At 42.1% G+C, this 19,950-nt stretch overlaps 1 protein-coding gene across 9 annotated transcripts in view; it reads right to left on the reverse strand.

The window, feature by feature from the left end:
* Positions 1-4,511, reverse strand: part of NRIP1 (nuclear receptor interacting protein 1) — a 139,353-nt gene extending 134,842 nt beyond the window's left edge. For 4 of the 9 annotated variants that reach the window (XM_062622102.1, XM_062622104.1, XM_062622101.1 and 1 more), the window contains exon 1: positions 4,355-4,511. The gene's annotated coding sequence lies outside the window, so the exon portion shown is untranslated. Of the gene's footprint in view, positions 1-4,090; positions 4,236-4,354 lie in introns of those variants that run through there. The other 5 variants (XM_062622105.1, XM_062622097.1, XM_062622095.1 and 2 more) reach the window with 2 other exon arrangements.
* Between the last annotated feature and the right edge of the window lie 15,439 nt (positions 4,512-19,950).

Genomic DNA, 19,950 nt, shown 5'->3' on the forward strand with positions numbered 1-19,950 from the left:
TCCTTTGAAGCTCTACCTTTCACCCAGCCCAAACTTTGCCATTTAGCACTCTCATTACCTTGTAAGGTCTGCTCCTCCCTTCAGCATTTAGTCCCTCTGCGGAACGCCAAGCAGTTTCCCTCCCTCCCCAGGAATCTTAATTAACTTTTTTTTCGGTGTGTTTGTTTCTCCCCTCCCCTTCAGACATACCGATGCCTTCAGTTAGATTTGTTTCAATGCTTTCAGTTATCTTTGATCACATTTTAATTTCATACAGACCACCAGCTGGCTTTCATACAAAACACAGTGCATATCAGAATTCGAGCATTCCTATCATCTGTGCACTGTGACATGCAAAGCTACACCTGTGCTGTTATTTTTGACAGAGATAGCACTGGCTGTTTTGCACTATGTTGATTCTATACTCAGAAAAATCTAGGAATGGCTTTAGTCCCTCTATGTATATTTGAATGATGCCAGATCTTCCTATCACGTTTCCAAGTCTAATACCTCACTGGCTGGACCAAAAAGGCTTCCCCAGTTCTTCATCATTGTTTGGTTTCCTTGAAGCCAACTGATTCACATTATTCAGAAAAAATCACTTCACTGGTTCTGCCTCTTATAATTTAAGGACATGGAGACCTCTTCCTCTTTGAGGTTCAGACAGGACTTGGGGGAGGATGGAGGTACATGGGATAAGCATGGTCCATGGTTCTGAATTTGAGATTGCTTGCTCAACAACAGCAGAGAGCAGAAAAAAAAAGTGTAGAACAGTCTGTCCTCCTTCATATAAACTTGCTTTCACACATATCACTCTCATTTTTACTCATGTCTTCTTGCTTTTCTCCTTTGATCTCAGGGAACCTTGGCAAACTTCCCCAGGACGTTCTCTGACTGGAGAGGAGAGTTGCTACCTTCAGGGCCCTATAATATCACCCCTCCGATACCAGCTATGGGGTGAAGAGTCTGGAAACTCATCCAGGAGACAATAATCTAAAATCCCTTCTAGCTGCACCTTCTGTTGGCAGTCTTAGCAACAACTCTCCCCCAGGACCCCAAATGGCTATTGAGTGCGGCTGGGGTGGTGAGCTGTGGACCAACTCTGTGCCCTCCCCCTGGGCTGTGCCCAGTTGTCCCATGCTGCAGCTGACAAACAAGGTCTCGACTCCCAAGTCCCCATGAAATCAATAAGTGAAAAGAGGTTATTAGTGGTACATTCACTCAGAGAAAGCGGATTACAAATTACCCTCATTCAGCACTTGGGAACAAGATTATTTGTGACATAACAGATTGCCACCATCATAATCCAGAGCCTGTAAACGCTTGTTGGCTTTTCATTGGGAAATGCAAATCTGTGCCAGTGTAGCTGTTTTTAGGTAGAGGTGATCACGAATTATCACAAGCTAACATCTGAATTCTTTTCTGTGCCACTAATACTGTTTCCTGAACGCTTTCCCTGCTAACCTTAATCTGAATGTCGCCTGCATCTTCAATGGCCTTAGGACTGGGACTTTGGGGAATTCTTTTATACAGCAAAATTAAGCACTATAATAGTAAGTGGAATTTTGTGGGGAAAAATTAATTCTAAACTAATATCAAATAGCAGACCTGATTAATCTGGTCTTTGTTCCAAGAACCTGTTAACTGTATTGTTAAATGATTAAAAAAAGTGTTAGAAATCAACATTTTATGATATCAGGCATCTTCAAACAGTTCTTCCAGCACTTCATTCCCAAATCAGGAAATTTCAAGGGCCAGCTGTTTCCAGGGTGGCATCTCAGGGTTGTGATACTTTGCAAAATTGCTCATCAAGAGCAAATCTCTACAGAGCACCTAATATTCCAAGTCACCATGTAAAACTGAATGTGAAGCCAGAAGTCCATGAAGGTGCAGTCTGGATGCACTGAAACCAGTGACACCAGGATCTAAGAAATAGTTTCACCACAAAGCTTTTGGACTGGCAGCTGTGCAAACATAGACCTTTTCCCCTAAAGAAGACTGGCGAAAGCCAAGGCAACGAAGTATTCTGCAAGGCAGTGTGACAAAATCATGAAGGGGATAATCATATTTGTTCAGTAAAACAGGTATTATTAGTCTATGAAAATGATGAGGTATGAGTCCAAAACTGCTTAACCAAGGCTTTGGTACTCATTATGAAAATATCCCAGCAACAACGCCACTGAAGGCATTTTCTAGCAGTCACTCTATGCTGTCACCTGTGCACTGCCCAACTCGTTATTTAGGCTTTGTGGAAAATTTTCTGTGACACCCAGAGGATGTAGGAACATGAGAATTATGTTTTAAGTCATGATTTAATCACAGTGAAACACTCACATGGCATATGCATTTGCAGAAGTAATGGGCCATGAGAAAATGTCTCCTGTAAAAGTCCTTAAGAGGCTGGATAAATTCTTTCAGTGTCAGAGGTTCTGACAGAGTTATCTTCAAAAGTGTGAGCAGAGCTATCGGCAGGAGGGTCATGGATTGGAAACTCTAAGACAAGAGTAAAGGTCATGTTCTGCTGTAACAAGTGCTAGATAGGAAGACAATGCAATACTCTTACCCTCTTAACAGAAATTTCTAATTTACTTGCTTGATATCAAATTTAATATGTTTGTAAACCTGATAAAGCTAAAGTAACCAGTTCTAGAGAACATAAAAATACTTTAATTGCTTGCAAAATTTTTGGATGATGCACATATACATAATTATATCCATGAATACTTTGGATCTCGTAGCACCACTGGCTCAACAATCATTTAAAACTGATAAATGCATATTTCTTATTTTTCAGAGCATGCAATGTAACAGGTCCTACCTGGGAGCATCTCAGCAAGGAATACATGCTTTAGCCACCTGAAGGTTTTCCTAGCCCTGAGCTCCTTCCTTCTTGGCCTCATCCCTGGTGTAGCAGATGCCAGGACCCTCACGGGGCCATGACACACACCACCCCCTCTGTGGTGCTGGCTGGGCCACCATATCTGTGCAGCTGAACCAGGGCAGGACCTTTCTGCTGCTGCTGCCCAAGGATTCCCCTCTGGTGGGAGGTTTTTCCCAGGACCAGGCTGGCTGGCAACAGCAAGAAACAGTCCCAAAGTGCTGTGAAACCAAGGCCGTAATATGTTAATGTGAAGACTTTTTCCAAGTAATCTTTACCATCTGTTGTCTCACACTGATGTTAGTATTAATAATTTATAGGCCTTCTCTTAAGGCTGAGGAGCAAGCAGAATGCTAATCTCTCACACAGAGACAGTATCAACTTTTTTTTTTAATGAGATAGATGTTGCTCTATATGATAGCCTCGCACAGGGAATATATGGTGCTGTTCAGCCTTCCATTGATGTTGCTTTTGTAAGTCTTTTACTGAAAATAGCAGTGGCAAGACATTTATTTTAGTCTGGTTCCTCTGTTGCTTCTTTCCTTCTAAAATAAGGCATGCAGTCTATCTGGTACCTAAGCAAAGTGCGTGTAAAGGTCAGAGGCAAAGCATAAGCTAACAATATAAGTTGTATTATAGCATGCAGTTACTGCGAGACAAGAACAGACAGGTTCCTTCTGCTATCCGGGAGACTGTTAGGCTGAAGGAGCATAGTTGTGCTACCAGTTTAAGCCAGCAGAATCTCCTTGCTATATTTAACCTTGATTTCCTCAGAGAGCAACTATGCAAATCACAAAATGTGATACACGGCAAACACTGCTTTCATAAGGGAGAGCTAAGTTATAGTCCCAAACAATCAAATCAGCCTTTCCGACTCATAGGGCTTCAGTTTAATCCCGTATTAACAGGATTAATAGCAGACTTACAGTTCATACCGTCTTACTCCCCTTTTGCACAAACCAATCTAGCCGCTTTCACAGAGGGACAGGTGGATTAATAGTCTTAGTCAAAAACTATGGTGATAATGCAGAAAATCAGCCAAAGGGAGGGATTCCAGGGTGCAAATGGACAGCTGGAAGATTGCTATCAAAGACATGCAGGGACTTCACCCTCAGATAGAAATGTGAAATGCGTGGGAGACCCTTCTGCTTCTAAATTGAAAACCAAAACAAACCCCCTGAAAGATAAACAAGTACAGTAAAGGAATAAGTCTCTCTATTAATAAATGCTTACCAGAGGATAAACAAGTAAAGGAATAAAGAACCTGAGAAGCTCAGAAATGTAGAGGCATTTGACGAAACACAACTCCAGTAAGAAATGCAAAGCTCCAGCGGACTGTTATACAACCTTTGATTTCTTTTAATAACAGTTGAAGGTCAGATGCCACAGCTCTTCCTGGAAATCCTAAAAAGACTGGGTGGCTCCCCAAGTTAGAAAGGAACTGCCACATCGTATGTTGTGCAACGTACAGCTATTGACTAAGGTATATTATATTACCTCCAACAGCTGACTCAGACCCAGTTGTTATAAAAGGCTTCTCGCACTCCGGCAAGCAGCACGTAGGAGCCCAGCGGGCTGGGGGAGGTCGGGGGGGGGTCAAGGCGATTACTCCCCCCTCCTTCAGCCCCCCAGCACAGGGCTCAGCTGGGTTATGGGAGTTCACACCGAGCTATTGACATTCAGCTGCATTGCTTACTCATTACCGGATCAGCAGGGAACTGTCTGGGTCTGAAAAGTTAACCCTTCCCATGCCCTGATTTTTTATATATATAAATTCTATTATTATTATTAGTAGTAATAATAATAATAAATAATTTATTTTCTTTTTAAGACTACAAGCCCCTGGGAGACAGGCCTGCAGTAGGGCTGGGTGGGCTGACCTGACCTGTTGGCACCCCACTAGGCTGGGGGCAACATGCTTACATGGGTGCAGAAACCACCTAGGAGGAGAGCAAGAGGCAGGTACCACTGCTGACGCAGCTTCGCTCCCCAGACAAGGGGTGGTAGAAGTAGAAGGAAGGAAAGTGCTGTGCCCCAGGTGAGAATTTGCTCTAAAAAAAGGCAGGAGAAGTGACATCCCCAGTTATTCCTTCATTTCTCACTCCTGTGTTAAGGTGAGCAGGTCTATGGGATACAGCTTGTAAAGCAAAGTGAACTTTTCACTGTGATTCAACACAGGTATCACTCAATTAAGATGCCTGTGCCCACCCTATCTTTCACTCTCAGTTTTGCAAGTGATTGTGGAATCATTGCAAATCTTGCAATGGCATTTTTTGTTCTAATGATTCACTCCTTGATTATGTGAAAACCTCAGTCTGTTTTTAGGATAAGTTCCAATGCCTGTGGCTTCACCTTTTAGGGCCAATGATCCAGACAAAATATAAAAAGATGCCAAAGTGCCTCATGGTCCTGTTAAGGCATTACTATGGTTTCCTGGTAATGGTGTACTAATTTATGGCTTCTGAAGTTAGAAGTCATCTAATATATCATCATAGCCCACTAAGATATATTAATTTTATTTTTTGTTTTTTTAAGAACAAAATAAAAATCTTTCCACAGTATAGCAAAAAAATGCTATTTTCCCCGTTCCCATTGAGTCAAAAGCTTCTCTGTAAAGAGAAGCTATATAATTCTATCACAGAGAAGAACAGATGGTGAATAGCAGGTATGTGAAGTGTTCATACTACTCTATTTCACCTCTCACTATAATTATATTGCATGCCAGGTTCCAAATGGAGCATTGAATTCAGACACCAGAATTTGGTGGAGATGAATTTTTCAAAGCTTTAAATGTTAGTTCAATTTTGTAACAATTTGAGTGTAATTTATACATGTCTCAGAACATGCCAGGTACTTAGAGATGCATCAGAAGAGGCAACGGTCTTATCACAGTTTATAATCACAAATGATATTTTCAAATAAGCAGTGAAATATAAGTAAACAAGCAGTGAAGTCTGCTTGCATCTAGCTAATGCCTCCATTAATCTTTATTAGTAATTTCTAGTACTGAGAGCAGGGAAGCTAGGATTTATAGCTCTTTTCAAAGAAGAGCCAATGAAAATTAGATGGATTGGGCCAGTGGATCAGTTCCAGGAACAGGGAAAGAAAAGACAGAGTGGGATCTTTGAAAGTGGTGAATGAAGTGTTTCTGCAGATGAAGGAGATACAGAAAGACCCTAAAGTGTGCATGTCCATGAAGGCAAGAAGGGAAGAACTGAAATTTAATAGGAAGGTCAGCAAAAGAACTTGCAGACGGATGGGGTTTGATCCAAGTGAAAGGTAAGAAAGAAATGGACTTAAGTAAAACATCAGGAGCCAGAGGAGAACATATCTCTTATCTGTGATATAACTTAAGAAGTGCTGGCATGTTTGTTGGTTGGAGATCATGGAGAAAATACTATTGTATGAATTTTAAGAATGAGTCACGGTGGAAAAAGTTGGATCAGAAAATGTAAGTCAAAAATAGCAGATACATTTTATTTTCAAGCTTAAGAAGCATCAAGGAAGAGAAGGAACTTAAGAAAGTGCATGAGTTTTGCAGTTTGTTGCCATGTGGTCTGCTTTCTGCAGAGGGATATTGAGGAAGTTCAGCTGGCGACAGAAAGGCAAGCTGTTAGCAAAGCAGAGTGGAAATGAAGAAGTTAAATTGCTGAGTTTGTAAAGGGTAGTTGAAGATGTGGAAGTGTGTCATGGCATGGAAACAGACGAAAACAAGAAGCGTATGGTGTTTATGAAAGCTGGATAACAGGTGGTTTTCAGGAAGCGAGGGTGTGCAGTCTGTCTAAAACGGAAGGGAGGACAAGTTAGCTGGTGACTTTGCTGGTAATGCCATAAACTGTTTCTGTGGACAAGAGGGAACAGAAAGAAGATTTATTTTTTTTTTTTGGGGGGGGGGGGGGTGTGCAGGGAATTGGCTGAGTAGGGCCAGAAGAAATGGAATTAATTCTTTTTTTTTAATTATTTTTTACATGTTTAAGACATATGGAGGCAAAGAAAGGAAGCATATGGAGTAGCACTTGAAAATGGGGCTGGGGTCAGGAGAGATGGTAGGGGAAACAATAACATGTTTCAGAAGCAGAGAAGAGTGGTTGGGGATGTCTCATTGTTTCTTCATGCTTCTCCATCTGTCAATATCCATCTGTTGTTTTTTTGTTGTACACTCAAATGTTAACTCCAGTAACTGTTTAATGTAAAATGGATAATCATGTCTCTGTCTCCCTTTCTCACCAGTTTTTGGAAGGATGTAGAAAACCGTATCTTCCACATAGCACTGGAAGGGTGGGCAAGACCCTCTTGTTCTCTGGAGCCTAGAGCTTGGTGATTAAAGGATGCTGTTCTGGGAAGTGGGAAAGGTCAGATGTGAATCCATAAACCTGAGAAGGCCCCTGAACTTGTGAAGGGCAGACCCTGAAGCCCATCAAAGTGCTTAACTACTGCCCTGTTCTATAAAAGGCACTGATATCATCACTAAATCCTAAAGGAAAGGTGTAACAGGGTAATGTACACCAGGAAAAATATTCTCTACCTCCCTGCAGCGTGGTGCTTCGTGCCAAGGATGTCCAAGAGGTATGATGCTGAATAAGCCTGGTCTTGGTGGCTCTCTGCATCTGCTTTTTACTTGGTGCCTTGATTGCTTTGAAACAAACCCTGGGGCATCAAAGTGCTCAGGTAGACAGAGTCTTATGAACCCAGATGCAGAAACAGTATCACCTCTGGCTGTTTATCTCATGCCTTTGCTGTAGGTCACCTTTTGCATTGCAGAGGTGGTTGATGAAAGTGTGTGCTGGCTTTGCAGTCACCTGCTAGCTGAGGGGAAGGCGCACCTTTTTCCACTGCTGGAGAGGTAGAGGAGCAGAGCATGCAGAATGGTGATGTATAGCATAGCCCCAGTGTGATCCACTGGAAGCATTTGCCTCTCCCATGTGTTGCAGGAGCAAGGAAAGTACCCTGTTGCTGCTGCCTTGGTTTTTGCTCTGGGAGGAAAGCACTTGCCTACTTTCAGGGATCACTTCACCATGGTAAAGTAAAAGATGTGCCCTCCGTCACCAGCAGCTGTCAATGACCCACAGGGAATATCCACCCTACCAATCATTTTCCCTCTTGGCAAAAAGCAGTGATCATAGCCTGACTGCTTTGCTGAGTAGCAGCAGCAGAGTGGAGCTGAGTCAGCCCCTCCCAGGTCACCGGGAATCGGTCCATGCCTGCTACATCCCCAATCCACAGTGACGTATCTGTAATTATGATTTTCACTGTTATGTTCGTGATATTAGAATTTGTCTTGCTCTAGCCAAGACTCCTACTCTTCGTTCATGCACACGCCTGTCATGCTATACTATTACAGTGGAGTCGGGGCCTGATCTGTACTATAATTATAACTGAGTCAGTTACAACAGACTTGTCTCCTGACCTGGTTCCAAAATAGCACTATATTTTTTAAAGCAAAAGGGATTTTAGGTGGATTCTTCAACCATGCAAATACATTATGCTTGTCTTGTATTTAGAAAGGGTTCATTTCTGATAAAGCAAACCTTTTTTTAGCATAAGCAGGAAATGGTCCAAACTGGCTGTTCATTAGCATTCGCTAAGTCAGCTTCAAGCACCCTCTCTGAATGTCAGATATTTCCCACTTGCATTCCTTCTCCACTTCTTCTGTTTGCTACTTCCTGGCATCCTTATCATATAATAATGAATCACGCTGGAGTTGAGATGTCAGATTTAGATACAGAGTGGGACTAGTTTGGCCAGTCCTGGGTAATCAGGCCTCTTAGCAGGGAAACGCATTTAAATAGGTCAATGAATCTTACATGTCTGTGCATCAGGAATTATCAGCACTGCAGAACTTGCAGTCAGGGGAGAAATTTGCTTTCAAGCAAAAGTTCACCACTAGCACATTGAACAACATTTAATTTACATTTACATTTAAAATTATATTTTGCTTCATAGACTTTTAGGAGTCTTTGGAATAAAAGATTATTTTTATTTTTATTTGTTTTACTCTTTTTCTTCATATACAATCTAACATATTTTAAATTAATTGGACAGTCCTGTTAGAGCTAAGAAGACTCTTATCTAATCTCCTGTCTTCCAAAATGCATCTTTATTTTTGCCTCACGTCTTTTCTAGCGATGGAGGTGCTGTGGAGTGTTGCTTTACAAAGCTAATCAAATTGTGACTGTAAAGCTTTATTCTTTGCTTTATTCTTTTAGGTCACTTGTAGTCTATATGTCTGTTCAGGCACTTTCTGGAAGTCCCTAAAGAAGCCAGAAATGTCCAGCAGGTGAATCTCAGCCCTGGAGGTTAGCAGTCTGTATCCAGAGACACAGTTTGTACCTAGGAGTGAAGGAAAGGGACAACATGGGACATGAGGGGTGAGAGGTGTAGTGAGGTGTGATGGCAGAGGACCTGCCCACAGTGGTAGCGTCCCTCTGTACTGCTCAGATGGATGCCCTGGCAGCACCTGTGGGTTGGGACGCATGCCATGCCTGTGAAAGGAGATGTCCTGGTGGCACAGCCACACTATCTCGCTCAGTGTCTCATCTTCCTCAGTGACATTAGTGAAGGGGGTCAATACACCCTTCTGTCACCATCACTGTGCCCATGCTGTGGGGTTTGTGAGCATAGCTGGGGTGAATGGTTTCTGGTTTCTTCTTGCTCTCAGCTGACAGGGTCATGGCAGTTTCACAGCCAATGCCTGTATTTGCTCTGGAGTTCAGAAAATGGACCAGTGGCGGCTACACAGGTGTATTTATGACTTCCAGCCCAATTCCCTAGCTGTCAGTCCAGGATGACATTATATGAGGGTGTTTAAAATACTCTCATCTCTTTTGGATTTCTACGCACTTAGGTATAGTCACAAATGTACAAGTGTGGTGTACTTATATCAGTTAAACTTTTTGTCAACTCTACTTCCTCCTGTATAAATCTATTTGGGAAGAACTCTGAAATAATCAACATTTGAAGTTTAAAGTCAGGCTTTTTCTTGGCAGTCCTTATGTTGCATACAGTTCAATATAACTCTTGCAGTATTGAATCAGGATAAGCCTTCAGGATAAGTCTACTTAAAGTCCAGTCCTGTATTCAAATTCTAATGGTCGAGTTTGCTGTAAAACACTTAAGACACTTAACATACCTCTCTGACGTTGTTTAGAGGTACCTTTCTTGGATAGCATCTGTCTGATGCTGTGTCTGTCAAAAAAACCCTCAACTGTTTTCCCAGAATAAGTGTGTAAAAAATGGATTAAGATAAGACTACTTTTGTGATTTCACCAGTTCACTGTACAAGCAGAAGAGCTGTAATCTGTCCATGAAACTAGGTACGCATATGTTCAAATGTTCATAATGTATACAAGTTATCAGAATTTAGATTATTTTCCATAGTGTTATATTCCATTCTCTAACATGCATGAGTGTATAAACCAGTAGTTTTTAACTTGTACTCCATTAACTCTCTTAAATGTTGTGCGAAAATGAGCTCAAAAAGCAAGCCTATTGTCATTAGGCTCAAATCTGTTATATGTTGTTTGCCCCTCTCTCAGGGAATGTTTGAAAGGTCTGAAAAGCAGGAAGCTCTGGAAATCTCCAGTTCACAACAGTAATTCTGTTGAACCTAGAATAAGGTGATGGACACTGATCTAGGAAAGATGGTTGCTGTCTGCTGGCCAGTCCTACAGTCCTTCGTTTACAGAATGCTCAACTGGCAGATAAGAATGCTAAAGCTTTGCACCCTGGGACCCCTCATACATGATGCATCTCCTCCAACCCGCCTTTAACAGCTCTGGAGAAAACTGGCTGTGGGTACACAGGGATGTCTGCTCATCCTCTTGATCTGTGCTGATGTTTTATTGCAGTCCCCCCTTCAACCTGCCCAGGCTTCTCATGTCTCTGCTGGATAATTGGACAGTATTTGTTTGTCCTTCCTGTGTATACAACATTTTGTACAATGGGATCCTCATCCATAAAAGGGGCTGCAGAAAAGCAAATAGCAACACCACAAAAAAAAAAGCATATAATCCTTCAGTGGTGAGTGGGCTCATTGAAGTTGATATATAACAGAAACACATGCATTAGCATCTACACAGTACCTTGGCATAGTGTGGAACTGCATGATGCCATGGGCAAACACTGGGAGCTTTTCATCTCCATAAAGGGGATTTCTTCCCTCCTTAACTTTGATTGCAAAGCAATGCAGAACCAAATCTTATCTGGACAAAAAACTTTTCTCCCCTGTGGGTGTTGTGGCAGCCCTCTGGAAACCCTGTCATTGCTGCTGACATGGTTCCTCCCCCATCCAACTGTGTCAGGCCTGCAGTAATGTTTCCTAGGTTTGCCCAGGGTACCTATTTAAATTATAGATCTGGAATACTGCTGGCTCCCCTCCAAATCTCTGATCTAGTAGCTGTTTTTAATGATAAATTACATATGTTTAATAGCTCAGCTATTTTGTTTGGTTCCTTCAGAACTTTGAGATGAATAGGCTCCAGTCTCAGTGATTTATTGCAATTTAATTTGTCAAGTTGTTTCAACACTTTTTCTTGCGCTCCTCTGACAGCAGTTCACCTTCACAAACCAAAGATATGTATTTCCCTATTCTCCTTGGAGTGAAGACCCACACAGAAACTTTTGGCAACCTCTGTGAGTTCTTTTCCTTCTTTGACCTCTTTTTCTCCTGCTTAGCTGATTAAATTTAGGGATTTTCCCATGAGCGTCCTATGGTCAAATCCTTTATCACCCCATTGTATCATCCAATCCTTTTCATAAGCTGATTGATCACCAGTTTAATTGTAACAGCAGGTACAATTTTTGCCTGGATTTTTCTAGAATCTCTCTGCTCTACATTGAAATTTTTTCTTTTGATTTCCAGTCTACTTATGACTGTTCTTTTCCCCCATCGTTGTCTGTATCTGTTTCATCTCAAGTAATTTTTCCTGAACATGGATGGTCAGATGCCCAGAATATTCCTTTCTTTCTGGCTGCCCAGTCCAGTCTAGGATTGACTTTCTGTCTTTTGTGATTGCATTATACAAGAGCTTTGTATTTATGCAGAAAGAATAACTGTATCAAAGTCTGTAGTGTACTCAGCTGGTTTCCACTTGAAAGTTCCCAATTTATAAGAGATTTCTGCTACTTGTCCCTGACCATGTCACCTTGCAGTTGGTTTAATTGAATTTAATCCAATTTCTATTACTCCATTTGTCATTTCTTTCTTTCTGTGTGATATCCTAATAGTCCTCTGTATTAACAGTACCTCAACATTAACATTGTGATCAGCAAATTTCATTTGTGCATTCCTACCTGTGTGCCAAGATCTTTAAAGAAAGATTGGTAGGTTTCAAGACCTTTCCTTGTACCGTTCTCCTCCATCCTCATACTTTCTATTCTGACACTCTTTAGAAAGGTCCTGAACTATATCTACAATATTGCCGCTAACATGGGCTTTGTTTAGCTTAACTTCTTATGTGGCGACATATGAAATTCATTGTTGAAATCCGGATATATGAGTTCTATTGTATTCTCTCTTATATATGTTTAATTAACTTGTCAAAGACACATGTCAGAGTTACTTCATCTGATCCACATTTGGGACATCATAAGGGTGACAATGGAGTTTTTCTTCCCTATTTATAATTACTTTTATGCTCCTCTACTACCTGCAAAAAAAACCCTAAAATTAATAATGCTTCTAATTCTACAGTACCATCAGCAACTCATTAGATTTATTTTCAAGAAGTCTTAGATGATGGGTTGTTTTATGTGCTTGATTTTTCTGCACCATGTCGGGTTTTTCAGAACTATATGTAGTTTAAGGGTAGCTTCTCAGTCTCTGCAGAGTTGTTCTGGCCAAAGGAATACTGTGAGAGCTTTTGTGTGGGTTTGCAAAGAGCAAATGTGTACCCTGTTTTTTAGGCTGTAGCTGATTTCCCTTCCATTTCCTAACTCTTCTGTTTTATTGGTCTGGGATGTGCTGACTGTATAGTGTATATATAGTGTGTATATAGTGTGACTAAAATCACGTTTTCTTAAGGAACCTCCAGGGTTAATTCCCCTGCACGTTGATTCCTACATCTCCTGAAGAAACGATTCCTAGTTTAAACTCCCACAAGCCTGTCATGATTTTTGGGAACACTTTCCCTGGAAGGACGTTAGGCTTGCAGACCACTATCACTGCAATGTCCATGGGGCCCTGTGGGAGCCATTGCACCTAGATCATAAACAAAAGACACTCCCAACCCCCTTTCCCCCAAGGTTTGCAGACTTTTAATTACAACACAGAAGAGATGAATCACTTGGGTGTCACTTGACTGAGGAACCTTCTGGGTGACTAAATCTGTGTCAGATGAGGTGACAACACTTAATAGGTGTGAAATGCCCTGGCAGTTGGGAGACATTTCCTAAAGGAGCAGATCAGTGACCGAACAGCTAAATGGGTCACTGAATGAAGGGTGATGGACTGAAGGGGAAACAGAGGGTAAGGGATAATCTGCAGACCTTTTCCTGAGAATGAGAGATGAGCCGTGACAACTACAACACTGGTGCCTTGAAGTGTGATGCTCACTTCCTGAATGAATTTCCTGTATAACTTGTTCACTTTTAACTGGAGATTGTTGAGATTTATTAGCAAATGGTCTTCAAAAATTTTTCCTAGGAAGCCGCCCTCATCCCTTTCATATTAAATATTCTGCTCTTTGCAACCTTTTTGGAAATACACCTTTAAAACTTCTTGTAAATTCAAGAATTGTGGGGTGGCATTTTTTTGTTTTGTTTTTATTAAACAGAACCACAGGTTTGGTAATAGGAATTGGGAAACGAGGAGAAATGCAAAAAGTTGATCTTTAAATTAGAAAGCATTTATTAAAACAGTATAGGAAACTATCAATTGGGTCAACTTTGAACACTATGTTGTGCAAATAACTCTCTGAGGTCAAAGTAATTTGCAAAATCATTCCCCTCCCTTCATATAATGATCATGGTCACAGTGCACATGCCTGTCTAAGGTCCAGAAAACCATCGTTTTTTCAGACAAGCATCACTGCATGTCCTGCTTGTATGATGTGGGACTAGAAGTATGTTTTAATGTTCACATACCTGAAGCCTTCAAGGGTAACTTCAGAAGGTACAAAGGTACCTTCAGAGAAGAGGAGATGCATACTGTGTTTCTCCCTTTATCAGGAAGCAGGAGCATTGCAGGAGATCGAGTCTGGATCTGTAGCAAGGCAGGAAGTCCTGCCCTTTCTTTTCTAGTTCTCTCCTATTTGTGATGCCTCAGAACAGCCTGTCAAGGTCCAGACTTCTTTATTCCTTTCCCATGATATGGCCTTTGTGGGCACATATATACTACCCTGGCCTCAGATATAAATTTTTCCTATTGCCATGCTGGATTCTGAAATGAACAGGCAATGAGTAAGAAACAGATGAGAAAACATTTTGTTCATCTACCCATAGTGGATAGGTACACCAAATAGAGCACAGACGCCACAAAATGTCACTTCTTGTCACTCCACCATTCTGTAACCTCTGCCCATTCCCTGTCAGGCATGTGAATAGATCTGGACAGAACAGCCTTTGGCTTGTGAGGAGAAACAATAAAGGTTCAGCTGTGCTGTGCCATGGGAATGCATCAAATACCCTCAGCTCACAGGAGACTGAAGCTAGTTGTATGAATCATAGAATCATAGAATAGTTAGGATTGGAATGGACCTGAAGATTACCTAGTTCCACCCCCCCTGCCATGGGCAGGGACACCTTACACTACACCATGTCACGCAAGGCTCCATCCAACTTGGCCTCAAAAACTGCTTGGGATGGAGCATTTACCACTTCTTTGGGCAACCTGTTCCAGTGCCTCACCACCCTCATAGTAAAGAACTTCTTCCTTATATCTGACATGAACTTCCCCTGTTGAAGTTTAAACCCATTACCCCCTGTCCTATCACTACAGTCCCTAATGAAGAGTCCCTCCCCAGCATCCCTATAGGCCCCCTTCAGATACTTGAAGGCTGCTATGAGGTCTCCACACAGTCTTCTCCGGCTGAACAGCCCCAACTTCCTCATCCTGTCTTCATGCGGGAGGTGCTCCAGTCCCCTGATCATCCTCGTGGCCCTTCTCTGGACTTGTTCCAACAGTTCCATGTCCATTTTATGTTAAGGACACCAGAACTGCACACAATACTCCAGGTGAGGTCTCACGAGAGCAGAGTAGAGGGGCAGGATCACCTCCTTCGACCTGCTGGTCACGCACCTTTTAATGCAGCCCAGGATATGGCTGGCCTTTTTGGCTGGGAGCATGCACTGAAGCCAACTCATGTTCATTTTCTCGTTGACCAACACCCCCAAGTGCTTCTCCTCAGAGCTGCTCTGAATGACTTCTCTGCCCAGCCTGTAGCTGTGTCTGGGATTGCCCCAGGGAATCCTGTTTAAAGCACAGGATAGGGCAGAAGATCGTCTGTTTTAGAGACTGGTGTGCTGGTGTCTAGGAGTGGCTGCAGTGGCTGCTCTGGAATGAGCAAGGGGAATCACTTGGGTGCTGCCCCTCATTTGTCTCATCAGGGCACCAAGCTGGCCAGGCAAGGGCGAGGCAGAGCATGGTGTGTGCTTTGCAATGATGGAGCTGCCTCCCTGATTGCTATTTGGATATGTACCTTTATTTTGTGTACTTAAGTGCATGTGCTCTCACTGACCTCTAAGCAGGGGACACCTTACTTCAAAGGAACAGTTGCTCTTCCTTGCATTCCAGCAGAATTTGGGAAGGGGAAACCTCTTTGTTGCGAAAGTTGTTATCCAACAGCACCACTTTATAGACACCCAAGGCCATCTCTTACATAAGCCTCTCCGTGACAAACCCTTTCTTACAACATTGCTGGACAGTGTTTATATTCCTGCCTTGGAAAGTAAATCTTGCTTCATGAAATGGGAAAGAGTTTAACACTTTACCAGTGCTATCATAATGAATTAATTTGATATTCATGGGAATACCACATGTGCTTCCCTGGGTGTCCTACTACCATTTCACTTTCACTAATGGGCACTTGAGTCATACTGATTTTTCCCCAAAGCCACATAATGATCTATAATATTCCTGAATAATTGCACTTTAAGTGGAAGCTAACAGGGTTGACTACTCCCAGAAATATGTCAAAATATTTTTACTATTTTAAGTAGGAATTTGAATATTACAGAACCTGCCAATACATTTAAATATGCAGAAAAGTTTTACAAAAGAAAGTTCTGGAATATTTTTTGAAGGTTAAAAGGTCCTCAAATGTTTTTTTCCTGAATAATTTTTATAGCCATCTGCAGAGTAGCAGAATTGCTAAATTGTGTTAAAGAGAAAAAAGGTGAAAAAAACTCCAAGTATAAGCTCATGTGGTACAAAAAATGCAATTATTTAATAGTAGCTACAATAACTTCACAGTCGCGTTTATGCCTTGCTTGAAAATTAATCTTGGTTGCAGGTATTCTAAAACCAGGATAGTATATGCAATCTGTGTGGGAAAAAAAATAAAAAATCAATCTCCTTTCTGAATGAATGAACTTTGCTGCTTTTCTCATTAATAGGTACACGAGATAGATAGCCTTGTATCTGCAGGTTGTTTTGAGGCTTGAATGAGGTGGTTTTGCACAGGATGACTCCAGCTTGCTCTGCAAAGCCTGTGAGGAGGAAGCTTGGTAAAGCATCATGGTGCTCAGGAGGAGCCAGGTTTCCCAGGCAGCTGGGGCTGGAGCCCAGGCTCCCTCCTCAGAGCAATCAACAGGGGCTTCAGCCTCATCTCAGGACCATGTATGAAGTGCCAGCTGTGCAAACATGCGCTGCATCAGCTCTGCCCAGGATCTCATTAAAAACCCCATTTGTTAGCACCCTTGGCTTAGCCATTTGTGAAAGCAGCTATACCTGCATATGAGAGCTGTGCTCTGTGGGGCAAGTCTGGTGTGTTACACCTGCTTTTGATTGCAGTAAAATCAGGGAGCAGGGGCAAGAGATGGATGGAAATGATCTGCTGTGAGGCAAATGGCAGCAGGCACAGTGAACCCTCAGGGGCAGGAGCTCTGCTTCATCTACGCAGCTTTTGCATACTGGCTGCAATGGTGTCACCAGGGAGAGTGCGCAGAAGTTGCTGTAGCTGTGTCCTTGAATGACTCCCAATTGTCAGGTCAGACCCTGAATGCGAATGAGCTAAGAGCCACCCTGTCATGCTCACGTTAATGAAAAGGAGGAGGTCCAGAAACAGGACTGGTATGAGAAGTGGAGCAGGGCATCTGTGTCCTCAGGAGGATCCTGTGGTTCCAGAAGGAATCACTGAAGTACGCAAGACTCCTTTAATTAAAGGATTTACCTGCAGTCTCAGAATGGAAATTACATGCTTTGTTGTGCCTAATTGGGTGGCTGCTCTCCAGAGTCACAGCACCTACTTCTGAATGTACAGAAAAATTTCTATGTGCAAAACTCAACACAGACCAAACTGTTGTCCCACAGCAGAATACGCAGCAGGACCTAAGAAACATCTAATTCTTATCTGATTAAGAACTGTAAAAATGAGGGCATAAGCCTTGCTCATGCATTATTGAAACGACTGCAGTGGAGCTGAGAGGTTCTGGAGGAACAGAGACGCCGGAAGCCTGGGAGACTGGTGGATGGGAGGGATGAGGATGCTCTGAGTGCCACTGAGCTTCCTCGCAGGTGGAGGACGTGCAACAGACAGCGTGATCACTAAATACACTGCTACCTGCAAGGGTTCAGCCTGATGAAAGGGAAACACCTCAGGAGACCAACAGTTATTCTTGTATTTCCCTCTGCTTTGGGTTAATGTTGAATTTGGGTGAGCAGCAGCACTCCTCTTCTACAAGATCCTTCATGTTGCCTCCCTTCTGAATCACAGCAATTAAAAATGAATGCATCCAATCCCCCCTATTTGACAAATTCACATCTCCTTCTTCTCCTCCATCTCTCTTCACCTCTAAACACATTTACTCTTCAGAAAGCTAATTAACCCTTTCCTGCTCACAGCTTTGTTTTGGAGGAATATCCAGTTTTGAGGCTTCAAAAGTTATTGGTGGAAAACATTTTCAGGTAGAAGTTCCCTACCAGCTCTAATTAAAAGCCAGTACTGTCAACAAACCTTTGGAGGTGCATTCAGAGGGAGTCCTGTAGGTAACTGGTGTAATGGTACAGTATAACATGCATATCCCTGAAAAATTGGAAAGTTAAAACTCTGAGTCAGAAACCATGCTGGATTTTGCCAGGGTCTCAGCTGGGTTCCCCCCTCTCCCAGCAGAGGCCATGGGGTGGGCTAAATGCATCGCAGTTCCTGCTGTGCAAATCAAAGTCTGGCAAATTAAAGTGTCATAGACAGCAATTGAAGTTAATATGCTGGGTTATGAACTCTGGTGGTGGAGGTGCAGATGTGATGTGTGTTCCGTTGTGCTAACTAGAGATGGTGGCAGTAGCCTCTGGAACAGGGATAAGACACACAACTGGGAGTGATAACTTCTTCAGCCATCCCTGTTATGTATGTCTGATGGGGACTGATCTTGTGTTTTGCATTTGTAACATAATCGTAGTGATTGGGAGTAGACTACCAGGAGCAGACTAACTGTAGAAGACTATGGTTAAGAGCTGAATTGTGGAGTCTGGGAGCAATTCCCAGTGTATCTGCTTGCATGTTCAGCTTAGGTCTCAAAACCCAATCCCTGGTTTCCATGAGAAGGAAATCCAGTTGTATTTGTTGTGTGCGAGCTGCTGTACCCTGCAGTCTGGGCAGCTGGGGGACAGGAGCCCTGTACGGAAATTAGAGTGCCCCATGTCTTGGTGCCTTCTATCCCAGACCTATGTTTAAGTAACCTCGCCCCCACCCCTAATGGCCTTAACTCAATAGGTCCAAGTAAGGCACTTCAAATCTATATTCCCCTATTCCTGATTGCATCCATTTAAATACTGAGTTTCAGCTGAAGGCATTAGTGCTGTATAATCAGGGTTCTTAAAACCAAGAAAGCTCAAGACAACATTGTAAATTTCAATTTTCCACCTAATCAGTGAACTTCCTTCAGTTTTACAAACAAATATATTTCACCATTGCTGTTTTAAATGACAACCTCCCCCAATATTATTCTTTCGTCATTCAGCTCTAAACACAGGACAAGATGCATTAAATTATATATATATAATATTAAGCAAATTTAAATGTAAGTCCAAGTAGAACATATGAAATTGCTACTTTAAATTAATAATCTTATTATACATTTTCCTATTAAGCTACATTTGCAAAGCTAGCCTGAAGAAATAGTAATAAGTATCTCACCAGAGCAATTCAGTGCTTGGTTGAGAAAACAGACAAATGTAGTATTTCCCATTTAACAGGATCCATAGAAGAATTACTAAATTCTTTGCCACCATGAATCAACAGTTTTGTTGAATGGAAATGTTCCAGTTTACACCAGTGCCTTGATTGATAATAATTTTTAAGGTAAAGAGAAATGCCTAAAGTATGTCAACGATCAGAACTAACATTTGGAGTGGAAATATGTGGTTGTATTTACTTGTTTTTTTTTCAAGCTGGTAACTGAGAAATACTCAGTGTGAGTTTGGAAGGAGGCACAGATGTCAGCATGAGCTCTGAAGCTGGGTTTTCTGGTCTTTGATCCAGTCCCTGGCACTTGTCAGAGAACGCAAGGGTTTGCCTTATATTATGTTTTCTTTAAATTGAGGAAATGCACCTCAGCCACAACCCCTTTTCTGAATCATTCCCCACTCCTCCCCTGTAGATGCCTTAGCAGCACCTGGAAATCCCCAAAGACAGGAGCATTCACGGGAGTCTGATTCTTTGACATTTAGGGTAGACAAACAGCTCCAAAGATCTGGGACAAATAGATCCAAAAAGTGGGGCTGGTCATAGTCCTGAATAATTGCATCATTATGGGCTATTACGCTTATTTTTACATATAGCATGGGGGTGAGGACTAGATTAGGAGACTTGAGGAATTGAATGGATTACAAACAAAAAGCATTAATTTAATCTTAGGAGTGATGTTCCTTAAGGGCAAAATGAACTAATGGCTGGATGTTCCTTCGTCCCTGTATTACAACCATGGAATGGTAAAACAGT

The sequence above is a fragment of the Pezoporus occidentalis genome, unplaced genomic scaffold (assembly GCF_034315485.1).
Source record: "Pezoporus occidentalis ecotype Australia unplaced genomic scaffold, CSIRO_AGI_Poc_V1 ctg24, whole genome shotgun sequence".
Lineage (NCBI taxonomy): Eukaryota > Metazoa > Chordata > Aves > Psittaciformes > Psittacidae > Pezoporus > Pezoporus occidentalis.